General features: G+C 38.0%; 1 protein-coding gene across 1 annotated transcript in view; it reads left to right on the plus strand.

Moving 5' to 3' along the window:
• Positions 1–25218, plus strand: part of JMY (junction mediating and regulatory protein, p53 cofactor) — a 98603-nt gene that overhangs the window by 9666 nt on the left and 63719 nt on the right. The window lies entirely within an intron of this gene.

Consider the following 25218-nt stretch of genomic DNA (forward strand, 5'->3'; position numbering starts at 1 on the left):
TTTGGCTCAGGTCATGATCTCACAGTTAGCCCCAATGCAGGGCCGGAACTGTGCTGTTAGCACAGAACCTGCTTCTGATCCCCTGTCTGTCTCTGTCTCTCGCCCTCCGCCCCCCCCCCCCCATGCCCTGCGCGCACGCGCGCTCTCTCTCTCAAAAATAAATGAACATAGGGGCGCCTGGGTGGCTCAGTCGGTTAAGCGTCCGACTTCAACTCAGGTCACGATCTTGCGGTCTGTGAGTTCAAGCCCCGCGTTGGGCTCTGTGCTGACAACTCAGAGCCTGGAGTCTGTTTTGGATTCTGTGTCTCCCTTTCTCTCTGACCCTCCCCCGCTCATGCTCTGTCTCTGTCTCAAAAATAAACATTAAAAAAATTTTTTTTAAAAAATGAACATAAAATAAGAAAAAGTGTACATTAAAAAAAATTATTCAAGTACTTAGAACAGTGCTGTATGCCCAGCAAAACACTTGGTAAATGTTAACCCTTAATATTAATCTTCATATCATACTAAGATGTAGGGATTTTACAGTAGAGGAAACAAATTCAAAGAGAGTAGATAAATTTGTCCAAGGTAACATCTGGCATGTAAATGGACCAGATTCAAATTCAAGCCTGATTGATTCTATACTGCTTTCTTAACCATAGGCCCATCCTCTTTCCTGTAGAAACGGAGTGAGGCTAGCTGATAAACATTGTCAAATTGAAACACACGGTCAGTGTCTCATCCCTGGGTGAAAACATTAACAGTGTTTGGCTACTGAATGTTTTTGGAAAACTGTGATTATATAGGAGGCTAATTTAAGTTTGTGCCTGCATTTATGGTACATGAAGCTCATTTGTGAGATAGGATGCATATGTCCGTCTTAAAAGAATCATTTATAAAAATAATAATTTTGGGTGGAGCCTGGGTTGTTCATTCAGCTAAAATGTCTGACATGCGCTCAGGTCATGATCTCAGGGTTCTGTTTGTGGGTTCAAGCCCTGCATTGGACTCTGCTGTCAACACAGAGCTCACTTCAGATGCTCTCCTTCCCTCTCTCACTGCCCCCTCCCACTCGTGCTTTCTCTCAAAAATAAACATTAAATACAATTTTTTATAACCACAGGAAGAAAAAATGTACTGATATTTAAATATTCTGTTGTAAATTCTTCTGCGTGTATAAGGTTGCTAAGGGTGAGTTGGTTTAGACAGTGTGATGATTTTCCTTTTCACAAGTGTATTTTACTTTAAAGATGATTTATTTTCTCTCCAAAATATTTTCTAATGCTTTTTTCTCTCCATGGTAGAGCTAGAGAATTTGATATAGTCTGAGTTAAGACCTGAAATCTACCTACCTATTCTGCTGTTTATTCTCATTTAAAGAATTAGTCCATAACATTTAATAGTGAATATTTTACTCCCTTTCCTTTAATTACTTATTCCTCTTAATTATCTTATTGGCTAATTTTTTTCTGGCTAGACAGAGGAAGAGGGCAGTTAAGTGTGTTAACTTCTCTTTATTTTTTTAATTGGAAATCCTACCCCTTTTTTCTCTTGTATTAGGTGATGTGAATTTTGGTAGTGGGGTTGCTAAATGAAAAGGTTATGAAAGGTAGGGTTAAAGAAATGAAGGATTAAGAGAGAAAGGGGTCAATAATTAACTTCAGCAGTATTTAAACTTGAAAAATTAGTGGGAATGGCTACCTTTATTTGAGGAAATTACATGCCAGCCCACAGTTTGAAGCTTTTGTGGGTGCTTGTTGGAGGGCCTTGAAGTTGGCTTTTTATTTTTATTTATTTTTTAACATTTATTTGTTATTGAGAGATAGAGGCAGAATGTGAGCAGGGGACGGGCAGAGAGAGAGACAGAGACACAGAATCCGAAGCAGCTCCAGGCTCTGAGCTGTCAGCACAGCATCCGACACAGGGCCCGAACTCACAAACCGCGAGATCAGGACCTGAGCTGAAGTTGGTCGCTTAACCGACTGAGCCACTCTGGCGCCCCTTGAAGTTGGCTTTTGAATTGGTTTTATATTACACATTGCACCTTTCAAATTTCAAATAAGACTATTTTATATATCTTGGTGGAGATTATATAAATGAATGTCAAAATGGTTATAAAAGTGTGACAGTTTGTTTTTAACTCTTACTGTATACCCAGTAGAAACTCCTAATCCCTGGTTCCCAAACTCCTTGTTGCTGGCTCATGTGAATATTAATATTTTGGTCGACTTTGCAGGATAGGATGGTCTTTTTAAAAGTCAGCCTTTTCTATAGCTCTTCCTTTTTTTTTTTTTTAATATTCCCCATCCCTTTTGTTTATAAGTATCCCAGACAACCCTGATCACAATTGATTTCTAGATACTCTAACTGAAATAATTATTTAAGAAAATAGTAAGGATTGGGATGCCTGGGTGGCTAAGTTGGTGAAGCCTCCGACTTCAGCTCAGGTCGTGATCTTATGGTTCTTGAGCTGCAGTCCCACTTCAGGTAAGCTTGAGGCCTGCTTCCAGATCTGTGGTGACAGTACGGGGCCTGGGTGGGATTCTCTCTCCCCCTTTCTCTCTGCCCCTCTCTCATTCATGCTCTGTTTCTCAAAAATAAATAAGTAATATTTTTAAAAGAAGATAGTAAGGATTAACTTCTGGAAGTCCATACAGTCCTTAAATCTCCTCATTGGTCATCTATTTAGCATATCCTTTTGTGCCAGGTGCTAGGTGTGCCATAGAAAACAAAGACACAGCCCTTTTCTTTAAGCTTCACTACAATTTTTTTTTAAGTTTATTTATTTTGTGAGAAGAGAGAGAGTTGGTGACAAGCAGAGGGAGGAAGAGAATCCCAAGCAGCTCTGTGCTGTCATTGCAGAGCCCCACACAGGGCTTGATTGCACGAACCTAGAGATCATGACCTGAGCCAAATTCAAGAGTGGCCTCTTAACTGATTGAGCCACCCAGGCGCCCCCAAATACTGTCATTCTAATTGAACTTAATTTATGTTTTTGTTTGTTTTAGTCTTTATTTATTTTTGAGAGAGAGACAACATGAGCAGGGGAGGAATGGAGAGAGAGGGAGACACAGAATCAGAAGCAGGTGTCAGGCTCTGAGTTGTCAGCACAGAGCCTGGCTTGGGGCTTGAACCCATGAACTGCAAGATTATGACCAGAGAAGAAGTTGGATGCTTAACCCACTGAGCCACCCAGGCACCCCTATTTTTTATTTTTAAAAATGTTTATATATTTATTTTTGAGAGAGAGCACAGTTGGGGGTGGGACAGAGAGATAGAAGGAGACAAAGAATCTGAATTAGGCTCCAAGCTCTGAGCTGTCAGTGCAGAGTCCAATGCAGGGTCTGAACCTACGAACTATGAGGTCATGACATGAGCTGAAGTTGGATGCTTAAGTGACTGACCCACTCAGGTGCCCTGACTTTTTTTTTTTTTTTTTTTTAAACAAGTCAAATTTGAGAATTGCCATATTTTTTTTTTTGGTTGAAGAGGAGTGGATAATTAATGTGCTCTAGGACAATTGGGTATACCTTTGGTTTTTTCCTTTACTATAAATAACATATATTTTCTTCTACAGATAAAATAGCATTTGTAATTGTTATTACAGGGAAGGTAAAGCATTTGGGATACAGAGTCTAGATGGTAATACAGATTTTGCTTCATCTCACCCTTGAATTTTGTATACGTAAGCTACCTAATTGTACCAGTCTCATAATGTTCACTTTTTGAAATGTGAAGCCATTGTAGAAAATAATGTGCCAAGCTTAACCCCAGTCATTACACAAGAACAGTACTATTAGTGCAATTTTTTTTTTTTTTTTTTTTTTTTCTGGAGATAGTCCTAAACCTCTTTTCTAGCTTAATGACATGAAAAGTGCAGCAGGGCTGGTATACTGCAGTAATACCTTTAGAATCAAGTAGCCATTTTGGGAAGTGTAATGGAATAAATTGGTAGAGGGAGGATTACAGCACATCACTTGTGCTACAGGTCAAGGTTTTTGGAGATAAAGTTTTTGAGTTTTCATAATTTTTAAAATTTTGTCATTTTCTCATGTAGTGTGTGAATAGGTTGTTTTTAAAACTGGTGTTTGATGTCTATGTTTGCATGTGTGCTCCTGGAGTCTTAAGATAAGTCGAGTTTTATTCTCCTTCTACCCTGTGGTCATCTCTCATCCTAGAATAGTATGTATGTATGTATGTATGCATGCATGTATTTATTTATTCTAGGGAGAGGGTAAGAGGGGGGTGTGAGGGGCAGAGGGAGAGAGAGACAGAGACAGAGAGAGAGAATGAATATCTTAAGCAGGCTCCATGCCCAGTGCAAAACCCAGTACAGGGCTTGATGCCATAACCCTGGGATCATGACCTAAGCTGAATTCAAGAGTCTGATGTTCAATTTATTCAACCACCCAGGTACCTCTCTCGTCCTAGAGTTCTAAGTCTAACATTTCCAACTTTCCCTTGATCTGGGTGCTCTATTGAGCTTCTTTTCATTCCATTTATCCAGAGCACATCCTCCACCTGCCATCCCTGAGTTGGTCTGTGGATCTCTGTGGAGCAGCACCTTTAATCTGAGTCTTTGCTATTTCTGTGGAAATGCCTTACTCCCCTAAATTACCAGAACTATTACTCAGTTCTTCCAAATCTGGTGTTGGTTTTAAGAAGCTATCGATTATGACATATGTTTGATTTTATGACAGATTTTCTTCAGTGTGAGGAAAAAAAACACTTTTATGTACACATTGATTTGTAAATACATTTGATTGAGAAATAATGTGAATTTTAGTAGTAAAGAATAAAATACACAGGAGTGCCTGGGCGGCTCGGTTGAGCGTTGGACTCTTGATTCCTGCTCAGGTCATGATCTTGTCGTGGGATTGAGCCCTCTACCATACATACAGCCTCTGTCTCTGCTGAGCATGGAGCCCATTTGAGATTCTCTCTCTCTCCCCTTGTTTCTCTGCCCCTCCCCTGCTCACGCTCTCTCTAAAAACAAAACCACACAGAGAACAAACTGCACTCTTCCCATTGCTTACCTCTGCCCTTGTAGACAGAGCCCAGATTCCTGACATTCTGAGACATCCATGTTTTGGTTAGCCTGTTACCCCTAATGTCTTCCTTTTTTGGTCTAAATTCTACCCTTCTTTCCAGGGCCAGATGAAGTGCCCCCTCGTAGCAAGTCATTTCTGACCACTGTCGGGAAATTCTGTCAGAAATTCAGAGATCATAGAGGCCTTATGTTACATATGATAATTGCTGTCCTGTGTTTTTCTCTATTTGAGCCACTCCTGCCCTTTAAAATGCATTATATGCCCCTAAGAGACAAAGATGAATTTTCTTGTTACTGTTTTCTAATGCCTCAAATTCCCCAATGTCTCTGTATACAGGAGGTACTCAGTTAATGTTCTTTAATCTTCAAAAAATTGGCTTCTCTACATGACATGTGTATGTAGCTAACATTTTGATTAAAGGTATGTGTTTCTCCAGGAGTAAAATCAAATTTACCGCTTCTGTGGAATAAAGAGGCTGTAAATCAATGTTTGAAATACCAGAATGAGTAATTACTGTCAGCAGCCCTTATACTTGATAAAACTGGGTTTCAGCTTTAATAGTTATTAATAGATAATCAGTGATTAACATACAAAATAACATAAAAATGATTCAGCAGTTTTACAGAACAAGAACAGAGTTGAGCAGTGTGCTCTGTGAATGTGGAAAATGTTTGGCTTTAGTCCTTACTTTTCACTTGAAGAAACAGATTTAATAGACCTAAGGGGAGTTCCAAGGGCCACACATCAAGTTTCATTACTGGGTTAGGACTCTCCTATCTGAGGACCCTAGTGCTAGTCCAGAGTCCCTCCTTTTTACCAGCAGGTAATTATTTGCATGTCTTAGCAATAATTTAAAAGTGAAGATATTTGTAGATTTCATTATGTTGCTTCTTAAACATCTTTCTAATTAAAAAAATATAAGAAGGCACTCAGCCTTGGGGTTTGACACAGAGTAGGAAGCAAAGTTATGAAACTACACAGGAGAGTTAAGCTTCTAAATTTTATGTCTAGAACTTCAATAATTATTTCATGGTCTTCAAGGATAGTAGCAGTCCTCTAATCCTGAAGTTAGAGAAATAATGCTTGAATGAACTCAGTTTGGGAAGGTACAGAATGGGGACTCCATACATAGTTAGACAAACAGGAGATGTCTTCCCCTCTCTCCTCCTCTACTGGTATTGATCATTGGCAGAGAAACCAAGTTGAGTAAGACTGGGGAGAGGAGTGGTGCACGGTTATTTGCAGTGATTATAGGGAGGCTCTAAGTTTTTTTTAACTGTTGTCACAGACTCCTTTAAGAACCTTTGCCCTAGAAAAGTTTTGCGGAGAGCAGAGTTTTATTTCAAATACTGGATAATTGAGACCTCATAGGTTAAGAGCCTAGTTCTTATCAGGATTAGATCAGAGGAGGCAAAAATAAAGTATCCATTAGGGAAACGAGAAAGAAGGGAAATATAAAAATGTTCTTAGGAGGCTAATATGTTTGTTTAATTAATGCTTTATGCAGTTGTGATTCATTTCTTTTAAGTGTATCAATAGAGCAAAGTAACTTTCTAGAATTGCATGAAATGTGCCAGGTCTTGAAGCAGAAATTAACTCAAGTTGGTATTTCTGTGCCCCTGTTCCCTGCTGTCTCTTCTTTCCTCTGCATCCTACTACTATGAGCATCTCCGTATTGTGTTGGCTGCCCATTCATTCTTGAGCCCATTCATTCTTGTGTCAGGCATGTTATGATTCTCATTCAGATCAGTCTACATGCTGACTCAGTTTGTGTCCATCAGTGAATATTTCCAAATTTAGCAAACCTGCATTTTCTGTATTTTAACTTCAGGCCTTTCCTATACATGGCAAACATCCTTAATCCTAAACAATCCAACTCTAATCAATTTCTTTGTACTTTTTTTTTATTTAGAGTATCTTGCACATTTCTCCTTTTGTAACCTGCTAATGTCTGCAGCACAGTTTATTTATTCCCAGGGTTTTGTGAGTTTTGGTTATCAAAATAAAAAAATAAATTGTTGTTATAATAGGTTAGTGATTATATTCTTTGATCAGTTAAATTCTTTTATCATAGGTTATAGGAAAGGTTTAGACTAAAGTCTAATGCTTACTAAATTGCATCTTTTGAAGTTCTTTAAAGTTTTTTTTTCCAATGTTTATTTTTGAGACGGGGGAGACAGAGGGTGAGTGGGGGAGGGGCAGGGAGAGAGGGAGACACAGAATCTAAAACAGGCTCCAGGCTCCGAGCTGTCAGCACACAGCTGGTTGCGGGGCTCGAACCTACCAACTGTGAGATCATGACCTGAGCTGAAGTTGGATGCTTAACCGACTGAGCCACCAGGCACCTCACATCTTTTCAAGTTATAAAATGCATAGACTTTGAGTATTTTCTCTATTTTTTCTCTATATTTAATCTATTTAGATTAAAATAGATTGCTAATTGGAGCTATAATTGGTTTTAAGGTAATCTAATGTGGAATAACATGAAACTTTATAGCAGAGAGAACAAATTAATAAATTAGCAGTGTTAGGTGAGATGCCTTGGGCTTCTCTGCAAGAGTATTAAGTTTAGTTGCTGCATAATAGCCTTCTAAAGTACTTTTCTGTTTCAGAATAAAACCATGTTGCAAATAATACGTAAATATATTAACATTTGGATGCAGTAACTGATTTTTGTCTTGTCAATTACACATCCACGTAGAGTGGTAATGTGATTTAATTAATAAGTGTATGGTGACTTAACGTTTTGTGTTGGCAGAAAATAGTGTCTGTTTAGTGTATTACATTTACTTTAGTGTCTCTGTAAGAAGAGCTCAAAGAAGCCTAGTGTCTGAGGATTGTCTTACTGTTAAATGGTAGCATTTGATCACTGGTAAATGACTCCAGAAACTTTATTATTGAGAGATGTGCTATAGTTTTGTTTTCTCGTTCTTTTAATAGTTTAACTTTCCTAAAACTTGGTAGAAAATCATTATCTCAAAGAAAGTCATCCACTTTTAAGTGGAATAAAAGATAGAGGGTTGTGAATATACGTTTTCTGGCAAGAAGGAAAGTACTACCTTTACTATAAAAGGATAGTTTCTAATTTATTGTAAAAATTCATTTTAATCCATTCTTTGGTTGCTATTACACATTCACTTTTACCCCTAGTTTTCTTACTCTTCCTTAATCTAGTTACATTTTTGATATGCCACAGCCTTGAGATGGTAAGCCATGGTGGAGGTGAGCACCTTTGCCACCAGTTAGAACTGATTTTCTGGGACTGTGCTGTGATTAGAAATTGATCAGCTGCAGAGCGCCTGGGTGGCTCAGTCGGTTAAGCGACCAACTTTGAGTAAGGTCATGATCTCATGGTTTGTGGGTTCAAGCCCTGCATCAGGCTCTGCTGATAGCTTGGAGTCTGCTTCAGATTCTGTGTCTCCGTCTCTCTCTGCCCCTCCCCCCTCATACTCTGTCTCTCTCTCAAAAATAAACATTTACAAAATTAAAAAAAAATTGATCACCTGCTGTTACTTTCATAACTCTACTTTTTAATTGTAGCTAAAAATAGATGATTCAACACATGACTTAGCTACTTTTTGAATAGTAGGTGGGTGGGCACAGGAAGAGAAACATGTATCATTTTCATATTTCTCATACCTCATCCTTTGGAAAAGTTTAAGTAGTTTTGGATGTTGTGGCAGAGGAGAAAATTTAATTTTCCTATTTTTGATGTGTAAGCCAGAATACCTTAGAGTTAGGGACATAGAGAAGGAATAGAGTACAAACACTTCCTTAAAAAAAAAAAAGTACAGGGGTACCTGGGTGGCCCATTAAACATCTGGCTCTTGATTTTGGTTCGGGTCACAATCTCAGGGTTTATGGGTTCCTGCGGAGCCTGCTTGGAATTCTGTCTCTCTCTCTCTGCCCCTCCCTGACCATGTGCACGTGTGCTTGCTCTCTCTCAGTTTCTCTCAAAAAAACAAAACAACAACAAAAAGCCTTAAAAAAAAAAAAAGTATGTATTTACTTGATCATGACTGAAAAAAGTATAAATGTAAATCTCCTCCCCAGTCACCTCCATTTCCCTGTCTGTGGTTCCCATTCTCAGAGGCAATCAAATTTCTAGTGTGTCTTTCAGATTTAGTCCTATATACAAAGATACATAGGACATACATAACTTCCCATCTTTTTAATATTCAAATGGTAGCATTCTACATACTGTTATATTTTTTTTTTTGTCTTAACAGGCTGCATTTTATTTTATTTGCTTAATTTTTTTTAATGTTTTTTATTTTTTAGACAGAGGGAGACAGAGCGTGAGTGGGGGAGGGACATAGAGAGAGGCAGACACAGAATCTGAAACAGGCTCTGGGCTCTGAGCTGTTAGCACCGAGCCCAAAACGGGGCTCGAACCCACGAACCGTTAGATCATGACCTGAGTGGAAGTCAGACACTTAACCGACTGAGCCACCCAGCTGCCCCAGGCTGCATTTTTTTTTTTAATGGCTAAATGGTATTCTGCTGAATGTATATTTTTTTTGATAGGTTTTTTGGTTGTTTTTTTTTTTTTTTTTTGCTGTTGCTGTTAAAATAGCGTATCTTTTCCCACATGTACTAGTATATCTGTGAGCTAAGGTAGATTTCTATAAGGGGAATTTCTGGGTCAAAGAATGCATTTTGATTAAAATTGTTTTCTGTAGAGGTACACCAGTTTACTCCCTCTCAAACAAAAGGAGGGTGCCTTTTGTTTCTACATCCTTTTCAACACTAAAGTGTATTTTCATTTTTTAAAAATATTTTTAAATATTTATGAGAGAAAGCATGTGCGCACGTGCACTGAAGGTGGGGGGGGTGGAGAGGTGGGAGGGTGGGGGATGGGGGTGCGGGGGGAGAGGGAGACAGAATCCCAAGCAGCTGAGCACTGTCAGCACAGAGCCCAATGTGGGGCTCAAACTCTTGAACTGTGAGATCATGACCTTAACCAAAAATAGAGTCAAATGCTTAACCTACTGAGCCACCCAGTCACACCAAGAGTATGTTTTCAAAAACTTTTTGGTCTTACTGGTGACAAGTTTTAGTTTGTAATTTATTTTGCAATTCTCTTATGAGTAAGTTTTCATTTGTTTGGGAGTCATTTCTTTGAATCCATTACATTCTTTACCTATATTTGTATTGTTTGTGGAAATTGTCTATGTGTTGAAAGTATTTTTCCTTTAATAATTTGCCTCTTGGGGTACCTGGGTGGCTGTCGGTTAAGCATCCAACTTTGGCTCAGGTTGTGATCTCCCCGTTTGTGAGTTCAAGCCCTGCATCAGACTCTGTGCTGACAGCTTGGAGCCTGGAGCCTGCTTTGGATTCTGTGTCTCCCTTTCTCTCTGCTCATGCTCTGTCTCGCTCTCTCTCAAAAATAAATAAATGTTAAAAAAATTTTAAAAAATAATTTGCCTCTTGATTTTATTTTGTATGCCTTTGTAGCCAGATGAAAATTTTTGCAGCAAAATTTATTAGTCTGTTTTCATAGTTTCTGGATTTTGAGTCATGCTTTAAAGCCTCTCATGATGAGATTATTTAAAGCAAGAACAAATAAAACCTTACGTGTCTTCTCCTAGTTTTATGATTTTGTTATTTGCATTTACATTCTTGATCTAGCTGAGATTTATTTTGGTGTAGGGAATAAGATACAGATCCATCTTACTGTATTTCCTGATAAATGAGAGTTACCACACAATTTCTTGAATGATCATATTTATTGTGCACTAAACTTTGATATAGCTGAACTCTTTAATACTTCATTGTATTTGTATTAGATGCTTTTATCAAATAATATCAATAGTAATAATACAAATAATAAGGCCATTGCCCCCTCCACAGTTATTCTTCATAATTAAAAAAAATTTTTTTTAATTTTTTTGAATGCTTATTTTTGAGAGAGAGACAGCATGTGAATGGGGAAGGGGCAGAGAGAGAGGGAGATTCAGAACTGAAAGCAGGCTCGAGGCTCTGAGCCGTCAGCACAGAGCCCAATGTGGGGCTTGAACTCAGCACCTGTGAGATCATGACCTGAGCCCAAGTTGGAAGCTCAACCGACTGAGCCACGCAGGTGCCCCAAATTTTTTTTTAACTTTAAAATTGGCCTTTTCTTATGCAATAAAAAAGTCAAGTTATTTTTTTACCATGTGAAATTTATAGATTAATTTAGTAAGAATTGATAGTTTTGTTATTAGTCTCAAGTTTATATCATCTTTTGGTACCTTTAAACATTTTATGTGTTCATATAAACCTCTTAAGAGGTTTAAGTTTATTACTATTTTTCTGTTTTTGTTGCTGTTTTGTTGTAAATGGAATCCTTGCTAGCTGTTTTTACTATAATAGGGTTGTTGGTTTCTGCATACAAATTATAACTAAGCTTATTGAATGCTTTTTCTGTTCCAATTTTTCAGTTTATTCTAAATTTCATTCTTAAATTGCCAGTTTTTATTTTTTAATATTTTTAGAAGTTTATTGAGAAGAGAGAGTGGAGGAGGGGCAGAGAGCAAGAATACCACCAAGCGGGCCTCCTGCTGCTGTCAGAACAGAGTGTGATGCAGGGCTCAAACTCTCAAACCATGAGATCATGACCTGAGCTGAAATCAAGAGTGGGTAGGTTGCTTAACTGATTGAGCCTCCCACGTGCCCCAGAACTAGAATATCTTTATGATCATTTTACTGTTTGTTTGTAGGAGTAAAAAGCTAATAATAATAAAAACAAGCATGTCATCAGAAGGAAGAGAGTCAATTTGATGATCTCAAATCAGTGGCCATTGCCTTTAAACTTCAACCTTCACTGAATACGTGAAGGCTTACGTACTGGAGGTAAGATCCTGGCCAGTGCTAAAGAGAAGACCAGACTTATTTGTCACCCTTTACCTGTCTTAATGATTTTTCTGTGATTAGCTTCAGTCATAACTTTTTTTTTTAAGAATAGCTAAAAATGCCTTTTTTCCCCCCTCCCATGTAAAAATGCATCAGTAGAGAACTGAGCCATGAGAAATGGGAGTTGGGGCTAAATTTTAGTTTAAACCTGAGCATACCTTAGAGATACTGTGGTTTTGGTTCTAGACCACCACAATAAAACAAGTTAAATGAATATTTTGGTTGTCCAGTGCATATAAACATTTCCACTGTACTGTAGTCTGTTGAGTGTTTGGTAGCATTACATTGAAAACAAAAACAATGTATGTACCTTAATTTGAAAATACTTCATTGCTGAAAAATGGTAATCATTTTCTGAGCTTTCAGAAGCGAGTTGTAGTCTTTTTGCTGATAGAGGGTCTTGCTTTAGTATGTATTTTTTTAAGTTTATTTTGAAGGGGAGTGAGAGCACGTGAGTGTGCCCAGTTGGGTCGGAGAGAAAGGGAGAGGGAGAGACAGAATCTCAAGCAGGCTCCGCACTATCTGTACTGAACCCAACATAGGTCTCGAACTCATGAACCGTGAGATCATGACCTAAACTGAAATCAAGAGTCAGATGCTTAATGGTCTGGGCCACCCAGGCACCTTGGGTCTTGCCTTAGTATTGTGGTTGTTGACTGATGAGGGTGGTGGTTGCTGAAGGTTAGGGTGGCTGTGGCTATTTCTTAAAATGAGACAAGGGAAGTATTCTGCATCTTCCTTTTGTGAACAATTTCTCTTAGTTTCTGTTACTGACTGATAACATTCTACCCATATTAGAACTTCTTGCATAATTGGAGTCACTTCTCTCAAACACTGTTTTTGCTTCATTACCTCAGAGTAAGTAATATACTAAATCTTGTGTTGTCATTTCAGCAGTCATTATAGCATCTTCTGTCTCAAGGAACCACTTTCTTTACTAATCCATAAGAAGCAGCTCCTCATCTGTTTTATCACGAAATTGTAGCAATTCAGTCACGTCTTTAGGCTGCACTTTTTTTTTTTAATTTTTAAAAAATGTTTATTTATTTTTGACAGACAGAGCATGAACAGGGTAGGGGCAGAGAGAGAGGGAGACACAGAATGGGAAGCAGGCTCCAGGCTACGAGCTGTCAGCACAGAGCCTGAGTCGGGGCTCAAACTCACAGACCGGGAGATCATGACCTGAGCTGAAGTCGGACGTTCAACCCGCTGAGCCACCCAGGTGCCCCAGGCTGCACTTGTAATTCTAGTTCTCTTACTGTTTCCATCACATCTGCGGTTACTTCCTCCACCAAAGTCTTGAACCTCTCAAAATTATTCATGAGATTGGAATCAACTTCTTCCAAACTCCTTTGCATGTTGATATTTTGACCTCTTTCCATGAATTGTGAATGTTCTTCACGCTGTCTGGAATGGTGAATCCTTTCCAGAGGTTTTCACTTGACTTTGCCCAGATCCATAGAGGAATCACTATCTTTTGCCACTATAGTCTTGTGAAACGCAGTTCTTAAAGAATAAGACTTGAAAGTCAAAATTACTCCTTAATTCATGGGCTGCAGAATGGATGTAGTGTTAGCAGGCATGAAAAGTATATTAATCTCACTGTTCATCTCCATGAGAACTCATAGGTGACAGGTGCATTGTCCATGTGCAATGTTGTGAAAGGAATTGTTTTTTCTGAGCAGAAGATATTTTAAGCAGTGAGGTTAAAGTACTCAGTAAACCATATTGTCAATAGATGTGTTGTCATCCAGGCTACACTTTGGCATTTGCACAGAGTAGATCTACCATAATTCTTAAGGGCCCTAGTATTTTGGGAATGGTAAGTGAAGTGAGCATTGGCTTCAACCAGCTGCATTAACTGTTAACAAGAAAGTTAGTCTGTCTATGCATTGAAACTTTGAAGCCAGGCACTAAGTTTTCTTCCCTAGCTATGAAAGTCCCAGAAGGCATCTTCTTCTAATGTAACAATCTAAGACTGTTTGTCTGTATTGGGACTCTTGTTTAATGTAGCCACCTTCATGATTTACTTTATTTAGCTGGATCTTCTGGACAACTTACTGTAACTTCTATGTGCATACTTTCTGCTTCACCTTGAACCTTTATATTATGAGGGAGACTGCTTCTCTTCTTAAACCTTATGAAAATCAACCTCTGCTAGCTTCAGACTGCTCTTCTGCAGCTTCCTTATGTCTCTCAGCCTTCAAAAAATTAAAAAGAGTTAGGGCTTTGTCTGGATTTAGGCTTTGGCTTAAGTGAATGTTGTGACTGGTTTGATCTACTCAGGCCACTAAAAGTTTTCTGTATATCAGTAAGGCTGTTTTGCTTATCATTGGTGTGTTCACTGGAATAGTGCTTTTAATTTCCTTTATTAAGTCTTTCTTTACATTCACAAGTTGGCTAACTGTGAGAGGTCACTCTTGGTGTTCAACATGCCTTCTTGATTAAGCTTAATCATTTCTTGCATTTGATTTAAAGTGCGAGACATGTGACTGTTCATTTGAACACCCTGAAGCCATTGTAGGGCTATTAATTAGGCTAATTTCTGTATTGATGTGTCTCGGAATAGGGAGGCCTGAGGAGAGGCAGAAAGTTGGGGGATTGGCCAGTTGGTAGAGCACTCAGAACATACAACATTTATCAGTTCAGTTCACCATCTTGTGTGGGTGTGGTTCATGGTGCCCCAAAACAATTACAGTAACAACATCCAAAAGTGCTGATCACAGATCACCTAACAAAGATAATAATAATGAAAAACCTTGAAATAATGTGAAAATTACCAAAATATGACCGACATGACCGACATGTAAAAATGGCACTGATAGACTTGAATGATACAGGAGTGCCACAAACCTTGAATTTGTTAAAAGCAAAAATACCTGAAGTATAGTGAAGGGAAGCACAATAAATAAAAGAGGTATGCCTATAGTGCTAATTGATCTAATAGTAAATGAGAGGGAAAATTTTTGATTAAAGAAAATTTAGGGGCGTGGGGGTGGCTCACTTGGTTGAGTGTCTGATTTCGGCTTTGGTCATGATACCCTGTTCGTGGGTTTGAGTCCCATGTCAGGCCATGTGGTGACAGCTCAGAGTCTGGAGCCTGCTTCAGATTCTGTGTCTCCTTCTCTCTCTGCCCCTCCCCTGCTCATGATCTGTCTCTCAAAAAAATAAAATAAAACCTTAAAAAAAAAATAGATCTGCCATTGTCTGTATAACTACAGAGACTTTTAACCTCATGTTATTGTTCATTTTTTCTTGTGTCTCCGTTTTAATGTTGTGTACGTGAACACAAGCAAGATGCTGCCCCTCTGTTTTCATGAATGGCACAATAGACGACAGATAACCAAGTTTACATTCCATCATCAAGTGTGATTCTCCCATTAGTTCATTATTTATTTGTTTATTTATTTATATTATTTTTTAAATTTTACATCCAAATTAGTTAGCATATAGTGCAACAATGATTTCAGGAGGAGATTCCTTAATGCCCCTTACCCATTTAGCCCATGCCCCCTCCCACACCCTCTCCAGTAACCCTGTGTTCTCCATATTTATGAGTCTCTTATACTTTGTCCCCCTCCCTGTTTTTGTTTTTTTTTTTAATTTTTTTTTTCAACGTTTTTTATTTATTTTTGGGACAGAGAGAGACAGAGCATGAACGGGGGAGGGGCAGAGAGAGAGGGAGACACAGAATCGGAAACAGGCTCCAGGCTCCGAGCCATCAGCCCAGAGCCTGATGCAGGGCTCGAACTCACGGACCGCGAGATCGTGACCTGGCTGAAGTCGGACGCTTAACCGACTGCGCCACCCAGGCGCCCCCCCCTCCCTGTTTTTATATTACTTTTGCTTCCCTTCCCTTAGGTTCATCTGTTTTGTCTCTTAAAGTCCTCATATGAGTGAAGTCATATGTTATTTGTCTTTCTCTGACTAATTTCACTTAGCATAATGTCCTCCAGTTCCATCCACGTAGTTGCAAATGGCAAGATTTCATTCTTTTTGATTGCCAAGTACTACTCCAGTGTGTGTGTGTGTGTGTGTGTGTGTGTGTGTGTGTGTGTGTGTATCCACATCTTTTTTATCCATTCATCCATCGATGGACATTTGGGCTCTTTCCATACTTCGGCTATTGTTGATAGTGCTGTTATAGACATGGGGGTGCATGTGTCCCTTGGAAACAGCACACCTGTATCCCTTGGATAAATGCCTAGTAGTGCAATTGCTGGGTCGTAGGGTAGTTCTATTTTTAGTTTTTTGAGGAACCTCAATACTGTTTTCCAGAGTGGCTGCATCAGCTTGCATTGCCACCAACAATGCAAAAGAGATCCTCTTTCTCTGCATCCTTGCCAACATCTGTTGTTGCCTGAGTTGTTAATGTTAGCCATTAGTTAGCTTTCTGATGGGTCATTAATATCTTCAAATCCAGTAGTCTCATCATTACCCCTCAAAATCGTCAGTGAAAGGTTTGATCTTAAATGGAAGAGGCTGAATCCACTATCCTGCCTTGAATTCCATTTGTAATCATGGTGGAGCAAATAGATCCCACATGTTTCTCTGAGTTTGGGAAACTCATTTTATCTTGGTTGAACTGGAGATTTTATTCTGGTAATTCAAGAGGATAACTGGGCAAAAGTTTGTTTTTCTCACAAGGAAGATCTTTTTGAAGAAGATCATGACTTTCTGAAGGTCCACTTGTGGAAAGTTGAGTTACTGGAATACTCTTTAGCTGAGATCTAAATTCCTCTGGCATTCACCTTCAACTTGCTCTGTGAACAGCCTCTCAGCCTTGTTAGCATCAGCCGGCCCTGCCGCTCACTTATGCTTCTGCCTCATGTTGTTAATATGGGTATATTAAGGTGTTACGGAAGCAGAGTTTCTCAAACTTTGGTGTGCATGCTCAACACATGACAATCTTAACTAAAATGTAGATTCTGATTCTGTGGATCTGGAGTAGACCCTGGGGTTCTGTATTCCTAAAAAGTTTGCACATGATGCTGGTGTTGCTAGTCACAGAGCATATTTTGAGTACCAAGGTACTAAATGACCATCATTCAAATATGATTATTTAGCTAAGTTGAAGTCTGCCAACTAAAAATTAAAGAGAGCGAATTGACCACAGACAACATTCTTTATTCCTATTCCATAGATGGTTTCACTGCTCATTGGAATGTGCTGCATTTACAGACTCAGTGTGATGCTCTTTTCCCTCATGTGTACTTTCTAGGTAGACTTCAGGGAACATAACACTTGGTTACCTCATTCATCCTACCCAGAATTCTCATCTGAGATGCTTTTATTCACATGATTTCTCAAGTCTGGGCTGCTCTCCTTCACCTACCCAGCACTTCTCATCCTTCAAGACCCAGTTCAAATCCTAGCTTTAGAACACGTTTTCCAACTGCTCTAGCCTCCTCTACCTAATCCATCTTTTCTCTAAAATTTTACTGTCTTTAATAATCAGTATTTTACTTTTATATCTGTTGCTTTGCTTCCCTATTTAGATTTTAGACTTAAAATTTTTTTAATGTTTATTTTTGAGAGAGACAGCACGAGCAGGGGAGGGGCACAAAGAGAGACACAGAATCCTTGGCAGGCTTCAGGCTCTGAGCTGTCAGCACAGAGTCCAATGCCGGGCTTGAATCCATGAACTGTGAGATGATGACCTGAGCCAAAGTCGGACGCTCAACCAACTGAGCCATTCAGGTGCTCCTAGGTTTTAGACCTCTTAAAGATAGTTTATCTTGGATGTTGTACATCCCCTATATGACCTTTCCTCTTGCATATCTAAAACAATTTGGATATAGTGTCTCTGAATCTGTTAATCATTGCCTCTAAAAACTTGTCTCTCTTCCTTTGTTTGTCTCAATTAGTGTCAGAAGCCTAGTAGTCTTTGCCCAAGTACTGTTGATTTTTATCTCCAAAGCATTTCTTGAATCTTGTTTTTCTCTACCCCAAAATGTAAGCTTCCACCAACTTTCATGGACTCATCTAGGAGCCTGTGAACTGATCCCTCTGCATGCACACTGGTGCCCCCTTCCAATATTTTCTCACTGTCGTTGTATAACTCAAGGCAGGCCGGGTCTGTTAGTGTCTCGAGAATTCTTCCATTGTGTTCTCCCCTTCTATTCTCCAGTTTGTTAACCATGTTTTATGGTCTCCATGGACGTTCCTCTCTGTCTTTCTGACCCAGTCTTCCCTTCCCACTTTGTCTCGTTTGTCTTTTCATCATGCAGAGCACAGATAAGGTTCTTTTATTTGGGAAAGTATTCCCTGATATTTTCTTGTAACCAGAGAGGTCTTGAGAGGGAAAAATAAAACAAAAAACCTTTAATGATAGCTCTTCGCTTTCAGCATAAAGCAAGATCCCACTTGGCCTGGCTTCTTTCCACATCTTTAAATCATTTATATATTATCAGTTTAATTTTTTTAATGTTTGTTTACTTTTGAGGTGGGGAGGGGCCGAGAGAGAGGGAGATACAGAATCTGAAACAAGTTCCAGGCTTGCTGTCAGCACAAAGCCTGACGTGGGGCTCAAACTTGGGAACCACAGATTATGACCTGAGCCAAAATTGAATGCTTAAGTTACTCAGCCACCTAGGTGCCCCATATATGTTACCGGTTTAGTCACTGATATCTGAGTTGATTCTTTTTGTTCTAGTTGACTTATATTAAAACAAACTAACAAAACCAAACAAGTAAAAACGACTTGTTAACAAAGCAGAAAAAGACATTGATCTGATCATCTTATGAAATAATAGGACTTAGCAGAGATGAAAATCAGTGTTAATAGGTTATTATGAATTTATTTTTAAATCTTTTTTTTTGTTGTTTTACTTTAAAAATAAGCACACATACGGTGAAATACAAAATTATCTTTGGGGGTATTTTCGTGGCTCAGTTGGTTGAGTATCCAACTTGATTTTGGCTTTCTGTCTCAAAAAAAAAAGGTTTGTATCAGTTAAAAATTAATAGGCTTTGCTTTATATCAATTTTAGGTTTACTGAAAAATTGAGCAGAAAATAGCGTTCTCATTTATTCCCCACCTGTCCACAGTCTCCCCTGTTATTAAAGTGCATAGTTTACATTAGAGTTCATTCTTTGTGTTATGCAATTCTGATAAGTGCAGAATGTCTGTATCTACCATTACAATATTATACAGAAAGAACAGTTTTGCTGCTCTGAAAATACCATGTTTCCCTTATTCATTCATTGGGGTGTGCTACATCTCCAACTCCTGGCAAGTAGTGATGATGATGATGATTATTATTATTATTGTTATTATTATTATTTTTTACTGTCTCCATGTTTTGCTTTTTCCAGAATGTCATGTAATTGGAATCAGACAATATGTAGCCTTTTCAGATTGACTTGTTGTCACTTACCAGTATGTATCTAAGGTTCCTCCCTGTCTTTGTAGTTTGACAGCTCATTTTTTTAAATTGTTGAATGAGTATTCCAGTATATGGATGTATTGCAGTTTGTTTATCCATTTACTTATTGGAAGATACCTCTTGCTTCGAAGTTTCCATTTATGAATAAAGCTCCTATAATATTTATGTGCAGGTTTTGTTTGGATTTAGGTTTTCATCTCATTTTGGTAAATATCAAGGAGCAGGATTGCTGGATTATATGGTGAGAATATATTTAGTTTTCTAAGAAAGAAATACCATGCTACCACTTACCAAAGGAAAGCTAAAGTAGCTATGTTAATGTGAAGTAGGTATATTAATTTGAGACAAAGCAGACTTGGAGCAAGGAAAATTATGAAGGATCAAGAGAATTACATAATAATGAAAGGGTTAATTCTCTAAGAAGATCTAATAATCCTTGATGTGCACATGTCTAAAAACAGATGATAATACATTACCACCAGCAGTGAGTGGGAATTCTTATTGCTCCACCTCCTTGCCAGTATTTGGTGTTGTCAGATCTGTAGTGGCATCTCACTGGTCTAATTTGTAGATCCCAAATGATAGTATGATATTGAACATCTCCTCTGCTTACCTGACATCTGTATATCTTATTTGATGAGATATCTTCAGATCTTTTTTTTTTTAAGATTTTTTTATTTTTTAATTTGGAAGTTCTTTTTTAATTTATTTATTTTGAGAGAGACAGAGACAATGTGAGTAGGGCAGAGAGAGGGAGACAGAGAATCCCAAGCAGGCTCTGTAGCGTCAGCACAGAGCCCAAAATGGGTCTTGAACCCACAAACTGTGAGATCATGACCTGAGCTGAAACCAAGAGCCAGACACTTAACCACCTCAGCCGCCCAGGTGCCCTGAGATGTTTTCAGATCTTTTGCTCATTTTTAAATTGGGTTGCCTTTTTTTTTTTTTTTTTTTAAAGTTTGGGGTATGACCTTTATTGAGCTTATCCACTGGAGTGGAAATAATGTCTGTACGAAACCAAATGTTTGTTACTATAACTTCTGCATCACAATTAAAATCCAAACAGTTTTTTAAAAACAGTCAACTCAATCAAAACCCACTACTTCAGAATCAGTAGCTTCTTTGAAACCCTAGTGACACTTAAATATGGATGGTTAAGACTCGAATGCAGAAATTTGGTTGGTTGGAAAGCTAATTAAACTTCCAACTTGCTCAATACAAAAAGGCAAAATTGTGTTTTCACAGAGATACAGTCCACTGGAATCACCAACACTGGACAGCTATTAAGAGTATTTAGAGTCCTCAGATAAGAATATTTAGAGTCCTGAGATAATAAGGAATCCAGGCATCCTTGAAACAGTCTTCTGTTGTCCTTTCTTCCCAATCAGAGATATGTGGATGTGTGGAATGACACCACCACCAGCAATTGTAGCTTTGATGAGAGAATTCCTCATCTCCACGAATAACAAATTGCAAGTGATGAGGGGTAATACGCTTTACCTTCAAGTCTTTTGATGCATTTCCTGCCAATTCAGGTACCACCTTTGTCTTGGCCTTTCTGGAATCCTTCCCAGCCTTACCATCTCAAATTCTGCTCAAGCTCAAACAAGGCAGAGAAAAGACTAGTCAGATAGCCAGGGAGGTCCCACCTTCTACTTAATCGCACCACTATTCAAACTGCTGGGTTGCTTTCTTAATGTTGAGTTTGGGAGGTTTTTTTTGTATATTTTGCTTAACAGTGTTTTATCAGAAATGTATTCTGCAAGCATTTTCTCCCAGTCTGTAGCTTGTGTTTTCATTCTTTTGTATGTCTTTTGTAGAAGTTACTAGTTTTAGTAAAGTCTAGCTTAATAATTTTTTTCTTCATGGATTATACTTTTAGTGTTATGGCTAAAACATTGGTCAAACCCAGGGTCACCAAGATTTTCTCCTATTTTCTAGGAGTTTTATAGTTTTGCATGGTCCATTTTGCATTAATTTTTGTGCAAGGTATAAGGTCCCCCCGCCCCTTTTTGCATGTATATGCCCATTTGTTTCTGTACCATTTGTTGAAAAGACTCTTCTTCATTGAATTGCCTTTGCTCCTTTGTCAAAAGTTTACTGGACTGTGGGTTTGTTTTCGACTCTCCTCTGTTGATGTGTTTTCATTACCACACTGTCTTGATTACTGTAGCTTTCTAGTGACTAATGAAGTTGTATAGTGTCAATTCTCTGACTTTGTTTTTTAATATTGGGTTGGCTGTTCTGGGTCTTTTGCCTTTCTGTATGAACTATAGAATTGGCGTATTAATGTCCGCAAAATAACTTGATGATACTTTGATTGGCATTGCATTTAGTCTATAGATCAAGATGGAAAGAACTGACATCTTGACAACAGTAATCTTCCAATCCATATATGTGGAATATTTTTCCATTTGTCTTGATCTTTGATTTCCTTAATCAAAGTTGTGTAACTTTGCTCATACAGATCTTGTGCATTGATTGATATGTATTTCATTTTTTTTATTGCTAATATAAATGATACGTGGAAGGTTTTGTGTTTTGTGGAATTTTTTGGTTTTGTTTTTGTTTAGTCTCGTCCTTTGGATTTTCTACACAGCAATGTCATCCACATAAAGACAGTTGTTTCTTCCTAATCTGTATGCCTTTTATTTCTTTCCTTAATTGCATTAGCTAGGACTGCCAGTACAATGTTAAATAGGAATGATGCGCGGGGACATCCTTGCCTTGTCCCTTATGGGAAAGCATCTAGTTTGTCACAGTTAAAAAGGTTAGCTCTAGGTTTTTTGTTGTTCTTTATCAAATTAAGGAAGTTTCCCTATATTCCTAGTATGCTAGTGGTGTTTTTCATGAATGGTGCTGGGTTTTTTCCACTACTTTTCCTGCATCTATTGATGTCATATGATTTTTTTTTCTTTAGACTGTAATGTGATGGGTTACATTGATTTGTTTTTTTAAAATGTTGAACTTTGGGGCGCCTGGGTGGCTCAGTCGGTTAAGCGGCCGACTTCGGCTCAGGTCATGATCTCGCAGTCCGTGAGTTCGAGCCCCCCGTCGGGCTCTGTGCTGACAGCTCAGAGCCTGGAGCCTGTTTCGGATTCTGTGTCTCCCTCTCTCTGACCCTCCCCCATTCATGCTCTGTCTCTCTCTGTCTCAAAAATAAAATAAACGTTAAAAAAAAAATTAAAAAAAAATAAAATATTGAACCAGTCTTGCATACCTGTAATAAATCACATTTGGTTGTAATATATAATCTTCTTATAGAGTGTTGGATATACCTCCCTAATACTTTGTTGAGGATTTTTGCATCTACATTCATAAGCGATGTTGATCTATAGTTTTCTCGTAATGTTTTGGTTGGGAGAATTTACCAGTGAACCTGTCTGGACTTGGTATTTTCTAATTTGGAAGGTTACTGATTATAAATTCAACTTCTAGAGTACGTAATAGGTCTATTCTGATTATCTGTTGTTGGGTGTGAGTTTTATGATTAGAGTGTATCTTTTAAGGAATTCATCCATTTCACCTAGGTTGTTGAATTTGTGGGCATAGAGATCTTCTTAGTATTCCTTTTAAAGTTCATGGCAGCAGTAGTTATGTCCCTTTTTCTACTAACTGTTTTCTTTTTCTTTGCTAACCTTGATAAAGGTTTATCAACTTTATTGATGTTTTCAAAGAACCAGAGTTTTTTTGTTCATTGTTCTCTATTGATTTCCCCGTTTTAATTTCACTGATTTAAACTCTAAATTTTATTCTTTTGTACTCTTGAAATTATAATTTGCTTTTTTGGTTTTCTAGGGTGAAGGCTTAGATTATTGGATTTAGGCTTTTGTAATATATGCATTCGGTGCTATTAACTTTCCTCTAAGCACCTTTAATGCATCCCAGAATTTTTGATAAATTGTTTTCATTTAGTTAAAAATATTTTAAAATTTCTCTTGACTTTCTTTGATCCAGCTACTGTTTAAAATTATGTTCTTTAATTTACAGGTATTTTAGGGATTTCCAGCAATATTTCTGTTAGTGATTTCTAGTTTAATTTCATTTTAGTCTGAGAGCATACTTCATGTGACTTCTTTCAGATTTGTTACGGTGTGTTTTAGGCCCAGAATGTGATCTGTCTTGATGAATGTTCCATGTGAGCTCAAGAAGAATATGTTGGATGAAGTAGTTAATAGATGTCAATTATGTCCAGTTGATTCATGGTGCTGTTGAGTTCACCTATATCCTTACTGATTTTCTGACTGTTGGCTCTGTCCATTATTGATAAAGGGGTCTTGAAGTCTCCAAGTATCATAGCCTTGTAGTTCTATCCGATCTCCTTTTTCTGATAATTTTCCTTGCTCCAAGGTCTGCTTTGTCGAAAGTAATATAACTACTGCAACTTTCTTTTGATTAGTGTTAGCATGGTATGTTTTTATCACCTTAACCTATCTGTGTGTGTATTTAAAGTGAGTTTCTTCTATACAATATATAGTTGGATCTTGTTTTTGTATTCACCTGACAGTGTCTTTTAATTGGTGTATTTTGAACATCGATGTTTAAAATGATTATTGATACAGTTGGAGTAATATCTATCCTGTTACTATTTTCTGTTTATTGCCATGTTGTTTTTTTCTTTTATCCATCTTCCACTCTTTGAGCATTCTGGTATTAATTAAGCATTTTATATTCTGGTTTTTTATCAATTAGTATATCCTCAATTTAACATATCTGTGATACTTTTTTAAATTTTTTTTAGTGCTTGCATTCAATTTTGGGATATACATTTGCAATACTAACTAAGCTTTCTTTCAAATAGTGCTGTTGCACTTCATATTGTAGCACAGGTTCCTGGTAACAAGGTGTTCCCAGTTCTTCCCTCCTGTCCCTTTTGACATTTCTGTCGGGGTTTTTTTTTTTTTTTTTTTTTTCCATCTTATTAATGCATAAGATGTAATTGCTGGATATATTATGGCTACTATTTTGAGCAAACTATTATCTGTTAGTTGCCTGGAGCCTGCTTTGGATTCTGTGTGTGTGTCTCTCTCTGTCCTTCTGCTCACACTCTCTCTCTCAAAATAAATAAAAATTAAAAAAAAAAAAGAGAGTTGGATGCTTAACCAACTGAGCTACCTAGGTACCCCAAAGGTATTTTTTCATTTTATTTCCTTTTGATTCTTAGTATTTCCAACTCTCTGCTTACATTTCATATGTTCATTCTTGCATGTTGTCTGCCTTTCCATTAGTTCCCTTAGCAGATAAGTTATAGTTTCAATTCCCAGTCTGATAGTTCCCATATCCCTGCTATACGTGCATATGGTCTTGATGCTTGCTTTATGTCTTCAAACTGTACTTCTAATATGCCCTGTAATTTTGTTTTTCTAAATTTTTTAAATGTTTGTTAATTTTTGAGAGAGAGAGAGTCAGGTGAGGAGCAGAGAGATGGGGAGAGACCATCTGAAGCAGGCTCCACATTCTGAGCTGTTTGCACAGAGCCCGGCGCGGGGCTTGAACCCACAAACCGTGAGATTGTGATCTGAGCCAAAGTCAGACACTTAATTAGTTCTTAAATAAAAACCTAAGGTATGAAATTTTTTTGGTTTTATTCTCCTTTTACACGGGAGGTCTGCTGATGCAACGTTAACGAATTAGGGGAAGTGCTAATCACAGACTTATGAATACTTTTTAACCTGTCTGTACCCTGGGACTATTACTTTCACAAGTGCTCCTCAGTATCCCACTTCTCAACCCCCACTCCTTAGTGAGACAGGAGTTGAGCATTTCTCTTCCCTAAGTCATTTAGGGTCTGGTGAAACCCTAGTACATAAGGCTATGGTAAAATAGTTTTTCTTGAGGACAGGCCTTGTTAAGATGGAATGATCCCTGAGCATATTGCAGAATGGCCACACTACTCATTCTCT

This window comes from Acinonyx jubatus, chromosome A1 (genome assembly GCF_027475565.1).
Source record: "Acinonyx jubatus isolate Ajub_Pintada_27869175 chromosome A1, VMU_Ajub_asm_v1.0, whole genome shotgun sequence".
Classification (NCBI taxonomy): domain Eukaryota; kingdom Metazoa; phylum Chordata; class Mammalia; order Carnivora; family Felidae; genus Acinonyx; species Acinonyx jubatus.